This window comes from Microtus pennsylvanicus, chromosome 4, assembly GCF_037038515.1.
Source record: "Microtus pennsylvanicus isolate mMicPen1 chromosome 4, mMicPen1.hap1, whole genome shotgun sequence".
Classification (NCBI taxonomy): Eukaryota; Metazoa; Chordata; class Mammalia; order Rodentia; family Cricetidae; genus Microtus; species Microtus pennsylvanicus.
In genome coordinates, this window is record NC_134582.1 from 106410359 (window position 1) to 106419975 (window position 9617).

A 9617-nucleotide genomic window follows, 5' to 3' on the forward strand; every position below is an offset into this window, starting at 1 on the left:
AAACATTTAAATGATTATCAATAAAACGTAATAAGCAGCAATCAGAAATAAACCCACTCCTTTCTGCTCTGCCTGGACAGACAAAGAAAATTTCTGTGATTTGGAGAAACCGAGAGAGAACATTTTTGTTGTGTTTTCTTGGGGTGTTTCCTCAAGCACTCAGAACTCTCAAACTACTATATTCCTGGGTCATGTTCTTTAATGGAGGGAAGGGTTTGTTTGGTTTACACTTCCACACAACTGTTTATCATCAAGGAATCAGGACAGGAACTCACCCTGTGTAGGAACCTGGAGGCACAAGCTGATACAGAAGTTATGGAGAGGTGCGCTTACTGGCTTATTCACCATGGTTGCTCAGTCTACATTGTATAGAGCCCAGGACCATTTGCCCAAGGATGGCACTACACTAAAGGACTGGGACTCCCCCATCAATCTCTCATTAAGAAAACACCCTACATTTGGATATTATGGTGGCATTATCTCAATGGCGGTTTCCTCCTTTTAGACAACTCTAGCTTGTCTCGAGTTGACAGAACTAGCCAGTCCATGGCCAAGGGCACCATGAAGCAGTGACTGTAGCCCACAGAATACCTTTGGCACAGTAGAGTGGTAGCCTTCTCTATGGTACTGGTAATGAGACAGTTAGAATTTCATAGGAATGTGGAGGCCGTTTTCACAGCTTCACCTAAGATTCCAGTCTCCACTTCTTCCTGCCAAAGCTGCTAATTGACTTGGGGAGTGCATAGGAGGTAGAATCTTTTTTTAAAAAAAAATATTTATTTATTTATTTAGTATACAATGTTCTGTCTGTATGCCTACAGGCCAGAAGAGGACGCCAGACCTCATTACAGATGGTTGTGAGCCACCATGTGGTTGCTGGGAATTGAACTCAGGACCTTTGGAAGAGCAAGCAATGCTCTTAACCACTGAGCCATCTCTCCAGCCCCCAGGAGGTAAAATCTTGATTGAGGCTTGGGACCTTTTCTCATACAGACTTTTTTGTAGGTTGTCACCTGCTGAGCCAGAATTTCTGGTCATGCAGGTGCGTTTTAGCCTCCCATGACCTATAAATTACAATGTAATCTGGATATCCAAGTAAACTGGCCCACTCAACTCAGCTTAGATGAACCAATTCCTTGCACAGTTTTTACCCTGATCTAGGGCCAATGATTTTTTTTAATGTCTTCCTAGGAAGTCACATGACAGGGAGAATTTGAAGGTGAAGACTGGCAAGCTCTGAGTAGCCACCCCTTCATATTTTCGCTTATATGGAGAAACCAGACACAAGCATGAACACCTCACAAATATGAGGTAGTTTCTGAGGGCTGTAGGCTGCACACCACACTCTGAAGGCTCTATTCTCTGTTCTATTAGGTTCAACTTACTAGTAAAATCATGTGGTATATTTGTCTGTATGCAGATGACCTATTTCACTTAGCATAATGTCCACAGGTCCACATTGGTTAGAAACAATGTGTCCAGAATAAGGAAATAATCAAGTTATTTACACTAATCTATCTGTCTAATCTTACGTGCTTTACTTGAAGGGCATAACTGAATCCAATTTCCCGGTTGCCTTCACTATCCACTATTTATTTAGAATTTTCATCATGTGTTATAATTTTAATTATTGTTCTGACCAAGTTTTGTTTCATTTTTTTAAATTCTATTCTTTTTGGGGGGAAATTCACAATATCAACTCTATATGCCACTCAGAGTTCAGACCATCCTGGTTCATACTGAGTCAACAGTTATGTATATCCTATATTCCTTTTTTAATTTCAAATTAAAGAATTTGTGTGTGTGTTCTTGTGTGTATGTCTCAACAGGAATATGGAGGTTATAGGGCAGCACATGGGAGTCAGTTTTCTTCATCAGAGATGGATCACCTTGTCTGACGTCTAGGCAGAAACTTTTACCCACTGAGGCTTCCCTCAAGATTCCTCTCTCTTCTTTTTTTCTTTTACTTTTACTTTTTTCTATTTTTCCTTTTCTTTTTCTTTTTTTTTTTTTTTTTTGGTTTTTCAAAATAGGTTTTCTCTGTAGCTTTGGAGCCTGTCCTCCTGGAACTAACTCTTGTAGACCAGGCTGGTCTTGAATTCACAGAGAACTGACTGCCTATGCTTCCTAAGTGCTGGGATTAAAGGTGCGCACAAACACCACCTAACCACCTCTCTCTATTCTTAACACTGAACAATTTTTTCATCATTCAGATTTAATACATCTTTCTTCACTCCTTCTCTGTGTTCCTGCATCGCTTCCTTTTGAGTCAAATTACACAGACTGACTGAGAAAGTGTTCATTAGTCTGGTCCTCTATGTAACTGGGACTCAGAGAAATAGTAGATGTTCCCTACAAACAAATCACATTACATGAGAAATGTAAGAAGGAGCTGGAGGGATGGTTAGGAGACCTGCTCCTCTTGCAGAGGACCCTGGTTCCTTACCCAGCACTCACATCTAGGACCCATGACTGCCTGTAGCTCTAGCTCCCTGTGGTCAGTGCCCTCTTCTGGTCTGTGTGGGGAACTGTACAAACGTGACACACACACTGAGAAACATACATAAAATAAATTTTATAATTGAAAAACAAGCTATTTAATAATATGTATCACAATACAATACACATCACTTACTTAAATAATTTGTATATACTGTGCAACCAAGCAAAATATAAAAAACTTATATATCATTGTAAAATAAAGCAATGTGGAGCCCAAAATTATACAGGAGTTTATTCAGATATGACAGAGCAGTTTTTTTTAAAAAAAGGCATAAACCCACCTCTAGGAATTCTATACTTTCATAATCAATGATTATATCAATAAGTAGTTTTCAGGATGGGTATATCAGATTCTTAGAACCATGTCAATATCTTATTGTGTGGATCTAAGTTAAGAAATCAAGCAGCGAATCCTTCACTTAAATGGATGTAGAATGAGATCCTTTTGCAGCTCTTTGATGACAAAGAGCTGGATAGTGTTGTGGAGAGCAACCAGGCATTAACAAAGGTCAGCTGCTAACAAGCCTCAGTCTGCTTCAATCACATTGCATTTTAATCTTGCAAAAAGGGAAATCCACATCTTTATTCAACAGAGAAATTACAAATAGATATAATGAAACTTCACTATGTATTCCTTATCCAGTTTATCCCATATGGACAACCTTAATTCCTGCAGAGAACCTTCATGAATATAAGACCACGGAAACATTTCAGTGCATTTAGGTTCTGTGACTGGCTGAGAGCACAGGCTTGTCTTCCAGAGGACTCGGGTTTAATTGCTAGCCACCACACTTAGATTCAGAGCAAACTTTCTAACTCCAGTCGGTCACAGAGCATTTCACAATCTCTCCAATCCTTTATAGGAACTAGGCATGGATGTGCTACATGGACATAATACAGGTAAATTATCCATGCACAATACAAATATAGGAATGAAAAAGTCCCTTCAAAAGAGAGGAAAATTAGAGAATAGGATTTCTTTTATCACTGTAATTTTCTAAGATCTCTCTCAGGTCAAGGCTGTAAAGTCACCAGGAAGATTGCGTGAGAATATACACATGCCTAATCTGTTTTCTGAGAATTTTGTCTTGTCCACAATATTGCAGAACTGAGAATTTTTTCACACTCATTGAACAGAAAAATAAAGGAGGTAGTTTCTCAATTTCTCCCACTGAGCATGCCAACACTCAGGCAGAAATCAATCCCTGTGAATCAGCACAAAGGGGCTAAAAGTTGCATAACCAAGGGCCAGAAAATTTTGAACATTTGGCATCAAAGATTTTTCTGCTAAAGAGAGACTTAAAAATAGAGAAACAGCACAGTCAGTCCAATAAAGAAAAAAAAAACAGAGCATCAGAAGGAGGACACTCTGAGCAGCTCTCAGCTCAGGGGGAGTTCTGTAAAGCAGCTTGGAGTTCTGAAGGTGGAGGAAATGCTGGTGGTGCTTGTGGAGAAGAAGTACCATGTAGCCACTGGCCCCTCCCATGGCTCCCTGAAACACAGCATCTCTCAGAACCATAAAGGGAAGAACTATCCATTTTGTAGTCTTACTTTCGGGCATAAAATAACAATAGTCATCTTTATTATTAAGCTGTGATGAATTCAATCTTACACCTGTGATGGAATGGATTAGGTTAATAGGTATTAAAGCACTGAGTATCCAAAAGAATAAAAGAATGGAAGGATATGCCATGCAGACTTTGGTCTGAGCATCCTCCACCCAGATGCTCTGGGACTGATGATGATGGCCTGGACCACAGTGAGGAGACTGCTGGTGCAGATGGAGACCCCACGGGCCACCCTTGACAGGTAAATGGTGATCTTGCATCCTACGTCACCAAGGCCAGCTGGACTATTACCAAAAACAGCATGGGATAAAACTGAACTCTCTGATCATGACGAACAATGAGGGCTGATGAGACGCCAAGGACAATGGCACGCAGTTTTGATCCTACGCAATCTGCTGGCTTGGTGGGAGCCTAGCCAGTTTGGATGTTCACCTTCCTAGATATGGACGGAGGGGGGAGGACCTAGGACTTACCACAGGGCAGGGAACCCTGACTGCTCTTTGGACTGGAGAGAGAGGGGGAGAGGAGTGGGGGGAAGGGGAGAGGGGTGGGAGGAGGGAGAGAAGAGTGGGAGGAGGGGGAGGGAAAGGGGAGGCTGGGAGGAGGTGGAAATTTGTTTTTTTTTCTTTATTCTTCTTTTATCAATAAAAAAATGTTAAATAAATAAATAAATAAATAAATAAATAAATAAATAAATAAATAAATAAATAAAAAAGATTGTTGCTCATTGCTTCTTAGCCTGGGATAAACTAAAGATGAGCTGTTTTAGGATGTCCTCCTCCACAGCCTGGATCCTAAATGGTGCAATTCTCAAGATGGTAACGATATCTGTTACACTGAGTGCTCTATTCTTCACCAGCCAGGCATTCAATGGCTGAATTTAAGACAAGTATTATAATAGTATGTGATAAAATCAAGAGTCTTTAAGGATGGATACAGACAGAAATCTGTCAAATTGGGCATTAGAAGGCTATTGTAAACCTATGCCAATATCAGAAAAGTGAAAATGCATCAACAATGAAAAGTACAAGTGTTACAAACACTAGTGACACTGGTGAAGTCACAGCGCTGGAAAACTTATACCTGTTGATTGCCTTGGCAGGCTACTCAGTCTAGGGTTAGTAGCCCGCCTGGCAGTTCAGTTATTCCAGGGTCCCGGAGAGGCACTATCTGGAAGATATGGGCTAGGAGACAGGAAGAAGGCCATGCAAAGTTTGTCAGAGCCTCCGTTTATTACAGATGGGGTACAGCTTTATATATGGTAAAGAGTTGGGGGATGGGCACAGGGGCCTGGGCTCTTGCCGCATGGTTCATGTTGGTCACTTGGTCCGAGTTGGTCACGTAGCCAGGAGGTTATCTTCAGTCAGGTCACTGTAGGCCTGGAAGTTGACACACCTAGCTCCCTAGATAGTTTGGAATGTGGGGTGGGTTCCGCTAACAGATAGCTCTCCATTAACAGCCAATTTGGGTGTGGGGTAGGCTCTGTCAATAGAAGATTCCTAACACAATTAGGGGTGTGGGGTTCTCTGCAGACTCCCCAGGGTGATGGTTCCTGTAATGATTTTAGGAGGAAATTGGCTCCTGACACAGAAAAGTTAAAATGCATCAACAATGAAAAGTACAAGTGTTACAAACACTAGTGACACTGGTGAAGTCACAGCACTGGAAAACTTATACCTGGAAGAGGAACTTTTTGTCTTTCATCTATCTGGTTACTTTTGAGTGAGAGAATCTCTCTGTGTAAACCAGGCTAGCCCTGAACGACAATTCCCTTGCCTCAGTCTCTCTAGTCCTGATGTTACAGCAATGTATCATGACCGTCTCCAGGATTTGAGAGACATCTGAAAATCTTATGTTTCTTATTGATCCATTTAGAAAGGTAACCTTAGTCAAAGACCCAGCCAGAGCTCTGTCAGGACACTCCAGCCTGAGGATGGATAGCGAGGCCTCAGCATTTCTTTCTGTTCCTTTTCAGTATCTCCAGGAACGACTCTTCTTTGACTTTTCTGGCACCAGGGACCACCCTTCTCAAGAACAGAAGGAAAGTGGAGGTCCTGAGGATTTCAGAGTCTGTCACTGCTCCCTGGATTTGTCAGAGAGAATCTTCTGCTTTAATGAAACTCTCCATGGCACAGCTGAGGGGATTGAAGATCTTACCTCCATGTACTCACCTGGACCTCTGTGGTGCAGACAGGATCTGGAGCAGCTCTGGGAAGGGGACACTTGTCAGGTCATATTTGTACTGTCAGAATTTGTGGGGCTCATGGCTTCTACCAGGAATTGCAGACTTCAAGTTTCATGTTGTCACAGTGTCAGGGAAGGAAGGCCTCTGCAGAGCTCCAGTCCCTAACGTACAACTTTCCCTCTTTCCACAATTACTACATCTGTTTTGCTCAGAACCTATTTTAAGCTTAATTAGGTGTTATTTATTTTGAGAAGAAGGATGTGAGTTGAGAAAATGAACAACTAAGTTTTTGTGTATGGAGCTCCCTGCATCTCCTGACTGTTTTTTATCTTCCCAAAGTGTCAAGCTGTGACCTGGGCAGAATCTACTTCTGACACATGGACAAATCTCTTGCTGTTCTTTATCAAATCATTGGACAATAGTAGAATAAATGATTCTCAGCTCTAGGGATTCTGCTTACTAAGAAAGTTCCAAACATGGACCAGGACAATTTAGAGTCCCTTGTTCTACCTGCGCCCATCTGTAGTGAAGAACTTTGCTGTAAATGACTCATTCATTCCTGCCCATTAAATACTTTAAATACCATGTGGGAATTGAAATATAAAAGCCTCCCCAATACTTATCTTATCCTAAAAGCAATCTTTACTTAGAAAACTTTAAGGGCACTTTTTAAAAACTTAGGTATGTACTAGAGTGGTCCTTCTGTGTGTTTTTCAAGCTAGTTCCCTGGAAGTCTTTCCTATGCCAAATCCAACATGATGTAAATAAACATGGGTTCAGGACTGAGATTAAAGTCAATGGTACCAAGTAGCAGGATACATGGTTAACTTTAAAAAATCAGTAGGCCTCATATATACAAATGATAAAGAAGCTGAGAAAGAAATTGGAGTAACATCACCATTCACAATAGTCACAAATAATATAAAATATGTTGCGGTAACACTAACCAAAGAAGTGAAAGACTTATTCAACAAGAACTTTAAGACTTTGAAGAAAGAAATTAAAAAGATGCCAGAAAATGGAAAGTTTACCCATACTCTTGGATAGGAAGGACCAACATAATAAAAATGACAAACCTACCAAAAGCAATCTACAGATTCAATACAATTCCCATAGAAACCCAAACACAATTTTTCATAGGCCTCAAAACAATAATACTCAGCCTCATATGGAAAAACTGAAAATCCAAGATAGCCAAAATAATTCTGTATAATAAAGGAACTTCCCGAGACATCGCCATCCCTGATATCAAGCTCTATTATAGAACTACAGTAATAAAAACAGCTTGGTATTGGCATAAAATGGACAGATTGACCAATCAAATCGAATTGAAAACCTGGATACTTATCCACACACCTATGAACACCAGATTTTGGACAAAGAAGCTAAAATTATGCAAACACATAAATAAAAATAAATATTTTTCAAGTCTCTTGCCAACCCTAAGGTGGCTCCCTTAACTAAGAATTGTGCTTCTGTGCTCCCCTATCCAACCTTCCTTTATCCCAATCATCCTGTTTCCCCAAGTTCCCCCCATCCTCCCCTTCTCACTTTTCTCTCCCCATCTCCCCTTACCCCCATTCCACCCCACTCCCAAGATACCAATTTTCTCCCCGGCAATTTTGTCTACTTCCCATAGCCAAGAGGATAACTACATGTTTTTCCTTGGGTTCACCTTCTTATTTAGCTTATTTAGGTTCACCAATTATAGACTCCTTGACCTTTATTTATGGCTAGAAACCAATTATGAGTGAGTACATCCCATGTTCATCTTTTTGGGTCTGGGTTACCTCACTCAGGATAGTGTTTTCTATTTCCATCCATTTGCATGCAAAATTCGAGAAGTCAATGATTTTTTAACGCAGCGTAGTACTCTAATGTGTATATATTCCACACTTTCTTCATCCATTCTTCCATTGAAGGGCATCTAGGTTGTTTCCAGGTTCTGGCTATTACAAATAATACTAGAGTAACTCCCAGGAGCCCAAGGCGATGTCCCCAGTTAGTTCCTTTGGGCAGCTGAGGATAGGGAACCTGAAATGACCCTATCCTATAGCAATACTGACGAATATCTTGCATATCACCATAGAACCTTCATCTGGTGATGGATGGAGATAGAGACAGAGACCCACACTGGAGCACTGGACTGAGCTCTCAAGGTCCCAATGAGGAGCGGAAGGAGGGAGAACATGAGCAAGGAAGTCAGGACCACGAGGGAGGCACCCACCCACTGAGACAATGGGGCTAATCTATTGGGAGCTCACCAAGGCCAGCTGGACTGTGACTGAAAAAGCATGGGATAAAACCAGACTCTCTGAACATGGTGAACAATGAGGGCTGATGAGAAGCCAAGGACAACGGCACGGGGATTTAATCCTACTTCATGTTCTGGCTTTGTGGGAGCCTAGCCAGTTTGGATGTTCACCTTCCTAGACATGGACGGGGGCGGGGGGGGGGGCGACCTTGGACTTACCACAGGGCAGGGAACCCTGACTGCTCTTTGGACTGGAGAGAGAGGGGGAGAGGAGTGGGGGGAGGGGGAGAAGGGTGGGAGGAGGGGGAGGGAAATGGGAGGCTGGGAGGAGGCGGAAACTTTTTTTTCCATTCTCAATTAAAAAAATTAAAATAAATAAATAAATATTTTTGTTAGAAAAGTGAGCAAATTAATAAGCTATAGCACAATACAACATATGCCTTTCATTTAATTGTTTTATACATAGAGTTTATTCAAGAAAAATCCTATTCATAATGGTAGAGTAGAACCATGATACACCCAAAATCTAAACTGTTACAGTAGTTTTAGTCAGATATAAAACATCTGAAAAATAGTAGTGGATATAATCATTGAAAATAAAATTGTTCAATTGTTAGATGTAGGCAGAGTTGTGTTTCTAGACTGCTGATCAGCTCTGTCCAGCCAGCTGCTTTCTAAATAACCACACAGAGACTTATTATTAATTATAAATGTTTGGCCAATAGCTCAGGCTTCTTACTAGTTAACTCTTACATTTTAAATTGACCCATAGTTCTTATCTACGCTCTGCCGTGTTGCTTGGTACCTGTTCTCAGTATGGCAAGTTCACCTCCTGTTTCCTCTGCATCTCCTTGAGACTCCTGAGACTCCTTCTCTTCTTCATACTCTTTTTGGCTTCTAGTCTGCCTAACCTCTACCTGTCCAGCTACTGGCCAGTCAACTTCTTTATTAAACCAATCAAATTGACATATATTCACACAGTGTAAAAGAATATTCCACTTTTCCCCCAATTAGTCTAATTAAAAGGAAGGTTTTACCTTTAACAAAGTAAAACCGTACACAAAAACAAGTTATCAAGTAAGAATTACAGTTGCAATATCTAGTTCAT

At 40.9% G+C, this 9617-nt stretch overlaps 1 pseudogene; it reads right to left on the reverse strand.

Annotated features, from left to right (window-relative positions):
• Positions 1–3700: 3700 nt before the first annotated feature.
• On the reverse strand, positions 3701–5377 carry LOC142849065 (vomeronasal type-1 receptor 4-like; annotated as a pseudogene).
• Positions 5378–9617: the final 4240 nt, after the last annotated feature.